General features: G+C 42.1%; 1 protein-coding gene across 2 annotated transcripts in view; it reads left to right on the top strand.

The window, feature by feature from the left end:
* Nucleotides 1-342: 342 nt before the first annotated feature.
* SLC41A2 (solute carrier family 41 member 2) overlaps nt 343-10,907 on the top strand; it is a 125,247-nt gene continuing 114,682 nt past the window's right edge. The window contains exon 1 of one of the 2 annotated variants that reach the window (XM_043562383.1): nt 343-485. The gene's annotated coding sequence lies outside the window, so the exon portion shown is untranslated. Of the gene's footprint in view, nt 486-6,262; nt 6,347-10,907 lie in introns of those variants that run through there. The other variant, XM_043562381.1, reaches the window with a different exon arrangement.

Here is a 10,907-nt window from a genome sequence, read left to right as displayed (position 1 = left end):
TGAGAACAGAAATCATGAGTCATAGATTCGGAGGTTCGGACCTAGGAGCAGCTGGCGATGTGGATGGGCGTGGGTCTGCGGGGATGGAGGGGGCTCCCGAAAGGCCACAGCCCTTCCCTCCCGGGTAGGGCTCCCCGAAGATTCCCTCCCCCCACCCCATGCCCCCGACCCAGTGCTCTCCTCGCTCTCGCCCCGGGCCCGCGGCTTTCAGGGGGCGGCCAGGGGTCCGGGAGGGGGCGGCGCTCGCGCTCCAGGTCGCCGCCCCCGCGGCCACATCACCAGGCGCTCGCTTCCCCTGGGGCGGCGGCGCGGCTGCGCGTGCGCGGGGCGGCCGCGCGGGGGCGGGGAGCGAGCGAGCCGCGGGCGCCGGCTCCCGGGCTGTCAGCGCCGGGCCGGCGAGGGCGCGAGGAGGCGCGCGAGCAGGAAGGAGCCGCGGCCCCGGGCAGCCGCCAGCCGCCGCCGCCGCGGCCGCCGCTGGGGACCAGGTGAATGCTCCTTCCGTCCCCCGCCCCGGGTGCCCCGGTCGCGTCTGAGGAGGCGGGGTCCCCTCTCCTTACACCGGCCGCCGCGGCCGCGCTCCGGGGCAGGTGATAATGGAGGGGAAGGCTGGGCTTTGGCCGCGGCGCCGGGTTCGGGCGCATCCCAGGTACTGGAGGGAGGAGGGGCGGGACCGGGCTCGGGACCCAGCGGCCGGGGCGACGGGGAGCGGCGGCGCGCCCCTCCCGAGCCGCCGTGGCTCCCCACCCCCTCGGGCCCCCGCGCCTGCCCCACCTCGGGCGGGACCGCAGGCTGGCCCTGGGCGCCGGCTGCCGGCAGCCGCGGCTGGACGGGCGGGCGGCCCCGAGCCCCGCTGGGCCCGGCAGCGGATGGTGGCCGAGTGATGGGTGGAAGGTGAGCTGGGCTGGAGACGCCGCCGGGCGGGCTCGGGGCACACCCCGGCTCCGCTGCTTCAGGGCTCCGCAGTTGCTCTGTGTCCCCGCCCTCTTTGATTCTTTTCTTTATGTAAGTGAAATACACGCATCTCAGTTAACCCCCCCCCCCCCCAAACGTCCATCTACATGGAGAGATCATATGTTCGTATGTAATTATGTATTTACCATTTACATGCATATTACGTGTCGACTGTCTGTAAATGAGCACTTGGGTTTTTTTTTTTTAATTGAGATATACTGCACGCACCGTAAAATTCGCCCTTTCAAAAGTGCGGCCTTCACATAGTCACAAAGTTTTGCAACTATCACCACTATCCTGAACATTAGCATCACGTCAAAATGAAACCCTTTGACCCATTAGCAGCCATTTCTCATTTCTCCCTTAGCCCACCCTCTGGCAACCATTAATCTACGTCCTTTCCCTAAGGATTTGCCTGTTCTGGAAATTTCATATGAATGGAATCATACAGTAGGTGACTTTTTGTGTCTGGCCTCTTTCGCATAGAAAAGTGTTTTCAGGGTTCATCCGTTTTGTAGCGTGTATCCGTATTCTTTTTCATGGCTGGGTACTATTCCCTTATATTGGTGTAGCATAGTTTCAGATATTGTCTATGCATTCATCACTTGATGGACATTAAGGGTGTTTCCACTTTTGGTCATTGTGAATAATGCTGCTATGAATATTTGTGTGCAAGTTTTTATGTGGGTATATGCTGTCATTTTTCTTGGGTGTATATATGATTAGCTTGTTGAGGAACAGCCAAACTTTTCCATAGTAGCTGCAACCTTTTACATTCCTGCCAGTGTATGAGGGTTCCAAATTCTCCACCTGTTGGCCAACACTTGTTACTGTCTATTGGGTAGTTTTTATTATAGCTATGCTAGTGGGTGGGAAGTGGTATTGATTTGCATTTACCTGATGACCAATCATGTTGAGCATCTTTTCGTGTTCTTATTTGCTGTTTGTACGGCTTCTTTGGAGAAATGTCTCTTCGTATCCTTTGCCTATATTTTAATTGGGTTATTTGTCTTTTTTCTTACATGTCGGGTGTTTGTCTTTTTACTGTTGTATTGTTCATTTGTGGACGGAATTTTAGGTTTGGGGGCTAGTAAACTTTAAAAAAGCCAACCAACCTGATAGCAAGTGACATGGTGCTTCTACTTGGGCGAAACTAAGTGCCATTTATGCTTTTTTCAGAATACCCAACCTGTCAATTTTTGGGTGTCTTACTGCCTGTTTCCCTTTCTGGTATCTTGAGAAAAGCCACAAGAGAGACCACACACAGTTGGTGTTTTCATATATTCTTTGCTTGGTTTGAAAAAAGTCCCAGTTATCACTGTAATTACAAATAACTCGGATTGATGGCTAGCTAAACAAATAAAAAATGGCAAACACCAATGATTCAATTAAAATTTCATATACTTACCTGCTCAAGCAAAGTGGAAGGTCTTATTTTACTAAGTTCGTGTAGTTTTATTACAGTTGTATTCATCTGTGGGGGGGGCAAATTTTTCTGATGGCGCTGAAGTTAAGAGCCACTTAGAGCTGAGTGAACGCAACTATGCTTATTTCGTGGTTAATTTCTGAGTACACACAAATTCAGTGTTAGCCTCAGCTCTTTTATAGCAAAAACCACTGGAAAAGACACGGCACCTGTCTCTCAGGAGTTCAGGCTCACTTTCCTATTATCCTAATGTGACTGTTCAAAAGTATACTTCCAAATTTCAGAAATGTTATAGAAAATAAAATTAAAGATTTCCAAGTGGAATTAATGGATAAGCAGCTGAATAAAAGTGTGAAGAAAAGCCCAATCCTGCTTTTCAACTACTAAATTATATAACAATGCAAACATTTAACCCTTTTATGCCTCATTGACTTCCTTCATAGAATGCATAATTTCACTGTATAAGCTGAGTGTATGTTTTTCTTTTAGCTAATGGAATGATTATCAAACATGTTGAAAATATCACCCATCCAAACTAATAGTTTGTTACTGACTCACCCAAAGGATATGTAAATGTCCCGAGGCTACAAATGTTTTCCAAGGTGGCCTTCTCTGCACTCTGGAGTTTTTAGTGTCACTTATTAAGGACTGAGAGTCGAGGACAATGAAAAGTAGGAACAATTTGGGGACATGATCCCTGGGAAATGGTGGTCAGAGCAGACCCTGCCTCCTTTATGGTGGACTTCTAGGCACCTCTCATCTTTTCTCTGAGATTATTGTAGTTAGATTTCTGTAACTTAAAAATACTGTATGTGTTTTAATATATATAAGGCATATATATCTCCAGTAGGGTTCAAAGGCTAGGACTGTCAATCAGTTATTCTATCTTAATGTGAATGGATTTATTCAGATTGCTTTCCCCTTGATCAGCTACACTGAGGAAATGGGAATTTTGACTTGAAGAAGGATAAGAGAGGTAAGTAGTATGAGATCATGGAACATTTTGCGGGTTTGGCAAAACTTGCTGTATTTCTAGAAGTGTGGGTGTTGAAAATGGAGATCTTTGGACAGCATAAAAGGTCTGGAAGAAGAGTCAAGAAAAGCAAGAATGAGAATTTGGAAGGGAAGGTTGTAGGATATGAAGATAGATTCAATATATCGAGATATTTTTGCCCAAGAGAAATTCTAAATAGCACAAGTGGAAGAACCTTTTTCTCCTTCATTCCATTCCTCTTCCCCTTTTCCCCACCTTGCTTCTCCATGCTACTCTCCTCCTAGGACCCTGAAGTCAGATTGCGATGACTGTTGTGCATGTGTAAGCTTTTCAGTGTGCTAATTGCACCCCTTCTGTCTCCAGATTCTGGTTTCTTGAGATCAGAGTAAAGAAACCAGATGAAGATGAAAATACTGTTAAAATAGTTTGTTATTTCTGGTAAAGCTGGATTGGAAAACTTAGTTTAGATCCCTGCTTTCTCTATTCCTTCTTAATTTGCCTACCTAGAGGCAACTGTAGCACCTAAGGTACAGGTCTCACCTGCAGGGAGGGAAAGTCCTGAATCAGGAAGTTTACCTTCTAGGGGTTGGAATGGGAAAGGAAACTTTCTTTGAAGGCGTCCAAGTTCCAGACAGCCAGTGAGAGCTTGGGGGCGGGGCCTGTCTGGAATATTGACCTTTATTCTTATCTTAGCCCTTAGGTAAATCACTTTCTCAGAGGAATTGCTGCTGGGGTAAGAGAAAAGTGTCCCTTCCATGGCCCCCCTTCAATCCCGATTTCTCCTACTCAGAGGAGTGAAGGTTCTGCTGTCATTAGAAAAATAAGAAGCCATCCTCTTGCGTTTCGTAGACTAGCCTAGGAAATTAATCATTTATAAAATTGGAGCTGAGGTCATGTTTTCCTTGGAAGAGTTTTTTTAAGTGGGTGATCATTTCATTGTATGGTTAAATGTATAGATTATTAAGTCTTTTTCCTAACTTGTTTTACTCCTCCAGTATTTATTTACTGAGTGTCTAATAGGCACTGGGCTGGGCCCTTGGGATTCAGCAGTGAACAAGAATGGGTCCTTGCTCTCATGGAGTTTACAGCCTAGAGAGACAGCTAGTGCAGAAACAATTACAATAAAGAGTAATAAATGTTAGAAAGCTTAGAGTACTTTGGGACCAGAAGAGGGGAACCCAATCTGAGAGGGTCAGGGGAAGTGATGGCTGAGCCCCAAGGTCACAAAGTGGAATAGGAAGTAGCCAGGTGAAAGGGAAGAGTGAGGATGAGCAAGAGTTTCAGGAAACAGGAACATACGGAAAGGCCAAGAAGGGAGAGAGAGGGTGGTATACTAAAGCAGTATTTTTCAAACTGCAGGCTCCTGGGCAGCTACCAGTAGATTGTAAATTCAATTTAGTGGATTGTGATCTGCATCTTTGATTTATTTATTTATTAAAAAAAATTTTTTTTATGTTTTTATTTTATTTTTGAGAGGGGGGGGGGCAGAGAGAGAGAGACATACACAGAATCCAAAGCAGGCTCCAGGCTCTGAGCTGTCAGCACAGAGCCTGATGTGGGGCTCGAACTCACGGACCATGAGATCATGACCTGAGCTGAAGTTGGATACTTAACCGACTGAGCCACCCAGGTGCCCCTGTGATCTGCATCTTTTAAAAAAGAAAATGTGTCACACATAGTTACTAGATTGTAATATGTAAAGTTTGAAAATGTCTGCAATAGAGGAAATAGACAAAAAGCCTGTGTGACCACAGGCAAAGGTGGATGGGAATGATTATACAGGATTTAGTTAACCTTGTTAAAGAATTTGGATTTATTTTAGAGGAAATGAGAAGCCACTGAAAAGGGTCTGATTAGATTTATTATTTTCCAGAGATACTTCTGAGTGCCTGGTCTTTCTCTACTCAAATACAAACCGCAAATTCCTTGGCCCAGTGTTACAGGTATTCCAAATTTGGTTCTAATCTATTTTTTCTAAAGAATCTTTCTTCTATGAAATGGAACCTCCCATTTCATAAAGACTTATTGTCTGCCTAAGTGCCTTTGCACTGATGGAAAGATCTGTCTCATGTTGAACCTCTGGCATTTAGCTTAGTGCTTGGTACCCAGTAGGGATTAAGAAAATCTTTGTTGATAGAGTCTAAATATCCTGTGTATTAGAACTGTTACATGGTAGTAGAAATGACCTTGATGTTTCTAATAATACTTGCTTTTGGAAAAAGAAAAAGGTTTTATTAGAAATTCTTTTTTGGGGGTGCCTGGGGTGGCTCCGTTGGTTGGGCGTCTGACTCTTGATTTCAGCTCAGGTCATGATCCCAGGGTTGTGGGATCAAGCCCCATGCTTATGATTCTCTCTCTCCCTCTGTCCCTCTACCTCTCTCTTTCTCTCTCCCCATCCCCCCCCCCCCCATCAATTCTTGTTTTCTCATTTGGAATCATGTTAGTGATAGAATCATATTGATTTATTTAAAAGATAATATTTAACAAAAAGTACTCTAATGTTATTCTAAAGCAGTAGCAGAGAGAAGAAAAATAAGAGACTTTCTGATCTGGGAGTTTTTCTTCTCAAGGACTACAGAGCAATGACAGATTGTTCATACGAGGAGGCAATCTAGCAGTCATTTATATTTTGTTTGGATGGGCATTTTCGGAGCACTCACCAGAAGACAGTTTTATAAAGATGGTTAGGAACAAAGAGAATAAATTAGATTAAAATGTATCAATCATATGAGCTTAGTGGAGAGGCAACAGAGAATAAATTTTGGTTTTAGAAGAAGTAAAAATAGAACATCCATACACCCAAAGAACTTACAAATAAGAATTTAATGATGTCAGTTTGTTGCCAGAGAATGATTGTACTGTCACAGTACTGTGACTTCACAGAATTAGATTGTGAAACCCAACTGTGAAGGAAAAATTCTTTAAGTGTATGGTTTCGATAAGTGGCAAGAGAAGTTATGAAAAATTCATGAAAGGTAGAGAGATTTCAAGTTCTGATTCAAATTTCTCTTTAATATACTTTTGAGATGTGGAAACTTGGCTAATTAGTTTTGTAAATTAGATTTTATGTAGCTTAAACATGAGTGCTAGAATCTAATTTTGCTAATATGGGATGGCTTTTTTAAAAATACTTACTGAGTCTTGTATTTTTATGTTCTACAGAGTCCTATTTTAAGCAGTGCATTGTAGAACCTAAATTGAAGCTGCTAACTTGTATAAATTTATCCTCAGGAAATCATTCTAAATATGGGAAATTATTATGCACCAAGATGTTCATTTTCGGTGCAATGTAGTTTAGTCAAGAAAATGCCCTGCTATAGGGAAGTGATTCATTACAATGTGGCAGTGCACTTGAAATTTAACCATTGAAAGTGCCGTTGTAGAGCAATGGTTTCTTATTTATTACTTTTTAAATTAAAAAATAAAAAGTGCTCAATAAAGGCCCCTGGGTAGTTCAGTCACTTAACGGTCCAACTCTTGATTTCGGCTTAGGTCATGATCCTGTGGTTTGTGAGATCAAGCCCCTAGTCAGGCTCTGTACTGACAGTGCAGAGCCTACTTGGGATTGTCTCTCTCCTTCTCTCTGTCCCTCCACCGCTCACACTCGTTCTTGCTCTCTCTCTCAAAATAAATAAATAAACTTTAAAACAGAAGTGCTCGATATAAGCAAAAGTACAGATAATATAAAAATATACAGGATTTAAAAAGCGAAAGTGGTGTTTCAAGTCCTTCCTTACCCTACCCCACGACTGAGGCCAACCTGGTTCTTTAGAAGTAAATACTCTGAGCACTTTGGTATCTGCCCTTCCAGACCTTTCTTTAACCCAGTGTTTTTCAAATTGTGCTCTCATGAGGGGCTTCTGGGTCTTCTCAAGTTAGGTAGGTAGAAACCTAGTGGATGGGAAGCAGGGTGCTTCACTCTATACTGCTTTGTCTGTTCCTGTTTTATATATAGGGATTTCACATAGGGTTTAATTTAAACAAATAATTGCTCTGCATTAAAAGTAAATGTTTAGGGGCACCTAAGTGGCCCAGTGGGTTGAGCATTTGACTCTTGGTTTCAGCTCAGGTCATGATCCCAGGGTCATGGGATCAAGCCCCACGTTGGGCTCTGCACTGGGCATGGAGGTGGAGCCTTTTTGGGATTCTCTCTCTCTCTCTCTCTCTCTCTCTCTCTCTCTCTCTGCCCCCTCCCCCCCCTCCGCTCACTATAAATAAATAAATAGATAGGAGCCTGCTTGGGATTCTCTCTCTCTCTCTGCCCCTCTCTCCTGTTTGCTATAAATAGATAGATAGATAGATAGATAGATAGATAGATAGATAAGAAAAGGAAGTCCTAAACACCCTACTAAGGAATTCCAGATCTTACCCAGTTCACCATTTTGCTACATAGTGACATGAATGTTCCACATAGACCTGTCTATTTTCCCCAGCAGTTTTATGGATGGTAACCAGTCACCTTGTTGGAATCCACTCTCCCCCAACCCCTACCTTTTTTCCCATCTCTCTAAATCTTACCTGTTCTTTAAATTTTTTTTATTATTATGTTTATTTATTTTGAGAGAGAGAGAGAGAGACAGTATGAGCAGGGAAGGGGCAGAGAGAGAAGGAGATATACTCCGAAGCAGGCTCCAGACTCTGAGCTGTCAGTGCAGAGCCCGAGGTGGGGCTCAAACCCACAAGCTATGAGATCATGACATGAGCTGAAGTTGGACGCTCAACTGACTGAGCCACGCAGGCGCACCTAAATCTTACCTGTTCTTTAAGGTTTTGTTCACCATTGTTTTGTTCATTCCTTCCTTCAACAGGTATTTAGTGAACACCTACATTTTGACTAATGTTGAATAGGAAATACGCAGAATTTTGTATCAAAAGCTCATAAACTAGTAAAGGATGACCTTTGTGTAAATAAGGGCAATAATGTTTTGCAAAGAAAGAGCATTTGCGGGGGGGGGGGGGGCAGGTACTACTAAGATAGAAGTGGTCTCTTCCTTTTCTGCAGTTTTATATGTGACTTATAAAAGGGCAATTTATGATACCGCTACATTTCTGGGTCTTCAGGAAATACTTGTTAACTTATTAATTGAATAATCGAAGAAAATGCAGAGAATTCACCTGTGAGTTAGGGATGAGACTTCAGAAGGAGCTGTTTTCATTCTTGAACCATCAGCTGTGTTAAAAAATAACTTGAACCCAATTTACTGGATTCCAGTGTTAGGCATGAGCAGAGTTGAGAACGAGTGTTGGAAGGATCTTGGTTCTGTAATCCTTGTCCCCCATGGCCTGCTCTGGGACAGAAGGATCATAACACAGAGAATGCCTGTAGCATCTTCCTTATCATGAGCTGGTTAGTCAGCAAGCCATGAATTCAAGTCCTGTATCTTTATCTTACTAACTTTACAACTTGGGCATATTACTTAACCTCTTCAAGACTCAGTTTCCCAAACTGCTGGGTATGAACATGTCTGTCTCCCAGGTTTTCGAAGAAGACTATGTGAGAGTCCAGAGTGCTGTCTGCTATTTTCTTCACACTCTGCCACTTTCCTCTATGTTTTTAGATAAATAATTAACAAAGAATTTTTAATAACATTTTCTTTTCTTTTCTTTTCTTTTAAAGCAGAAAACTCTTGTACTCTAGCATTCACAGATGATAAGGTTTCAAAATAACCCCAGGCAGACTCATGATGGATTCTGTCTTTCTAGTGCGTCATGTTCTGGTTGAGTAGACTTAGTTTTCAGTCTAGAATAAACCTTACGGTGTGGTTTAAGGTAGTCTGTGTCCCTTGTAAACTGTAAAAATGTTATTTAGATATCGTTTTAAAAATGAAAGATACACCAGGTATGGTGTGTAAACTTAACAACAATATTAGAGCTACTTCCTATTTCAGCTTTCATTTTCTTTTTTTCTTTTAAAGTACCGGTTTCCTGAAGACCCGTATTGTTCAGTACGTGTACTGTTTAGTGTATGTACAAACTGGTCAATATATATATATATATGTATATAAATATATATGTACACACACACACACACACACCGCTTTATAGCATACTGGCAGTGTAATTAAAAGCAAGATTGGATAAGTTGTATAAAAGATAAATATTTAACCTCAGTTTATTTTTTTTAGAGAAAATTGGGACAAAACAGTTGATCTGAAAGTTATAAGCCAGGGGTTCAACCTAGCAATTTATAATATTTTTGTGATTGTATGGTATAGTATATTCCCTAGTATGGGGAGAAAGAGGTGGAATATTAGGTTTTGAACCTTTTATAAAGTATAAAACTAATGATGCATAATGATAATTAGCTAAACATATTTTGAAGACTCAGTACACTGATGTAAGCATTTTACGTGTATTAAGTCATTTAATCTTTATGAAAACCCAGTTAGGGAGGTTTGTTTGTTTGTTTGTTTGTTTGTTTGTTTTTCATGAGGAAACGGAGATATAGAGGCATAGATCCCACAGCTAGTAAAAGTCAGGATTTAAGACACAGCAGTTTGACTTAACTACTGTCAATATCATTGGCGTGTGGACACTTCTTGACATTTAAGTTTTTGTAAGAAGCTCATCTCTCGTAATTGAAGTGTGGAGATGTGCTAAATGAGTCACTTGAAATTTCCCCGTAAAATCACTCAGTGCAAGCCCTGTTATTGATTAACCCATTTAATGAAAGCATAGTAAATATCTCGGTAAGCTTTGTACAGTTTCAAACACAGCATAACGCATTTGCCAGTGATTCCACATCGGGTCTACAACTTTGAACAGACAGTTAATATTCTCTCCTTTTCAAAACGTACTTGACTGAAATCTGTATACTCAGGTATGGGATTTTGTGAATAGATTTTGTAATCTGAATTCTAAATGCTATTACTCTTTAGAACAAAACCTATCCCTTTCTCAACCCTGGGGGCAGTGCTTACTAGGCAATCCAAGCATGTGTTTGAGCATTAGCAAGGAAGTACCAAAAGAGAGAGAAAAAAATTAATGTTTTTTAAAGAAATAGTGAGGTAGTCTTGGGAAAAATAATACCTTTTTGTGACTCTTACTTTGGGGGTGTTATTATTATTATTATTATTATTATTATTATTATTACTGTAGTCTCCACACCCAGTGTGGAGCCCAGTGCAGGGCTTGAACTCCCAGCCCTGAGAAAAAGACCTGAACTGAGATCAAGAGTCGGGACACTTAGCCAACTAAGCCACCTAGGAGTCCCTGGAGTTACTTTGAATTATATGAGTCATTTTGAATTACATGTGATGGATTATGAGGGAGACCCGCCATAGACTTGGTGGTAATCTGGCCCTGCTTTGGAGCTTGGTGGGCACATGTAGTTATTCATCTGCAATTATGTAACAAGTATAAAGTATAAATGAAATCATGGCTATGAAAAATGAATGCAACCGTTTGTCAGCTATCTGGCAGTGTTTAGGTTGTGTTCTTTAAATGAAGGCTGTTGCTTTTTGGTTGTGCTGTTCTTATTGAGAGATGAGTGCAGAGGGAGAAGTAGGAAGGAAGAGGCAAGTTTAGAGCTCTGAG

This window comes from Prionailurus bengalensis, chromosome B4 (assembly GCF_016509475.1).
Source record: "Prionailurus bengalensis isolate Pbe53 chromosome B4, Fcat_Pben_1.1_paternal_pri, whole genome shotgun sequence".
Taxonomy (NCBI): domain Eukaryota; kingdom Metazoa; phylum Chordata; class Mammalia; order Carnivora; family Felidae; genus Prionailurus; species Prionailurus bengalensis.
Note: the sequence above shows the minus strand (reverse complement) of the source record. Positions and strands in the feature narration are given on the sequence as shown.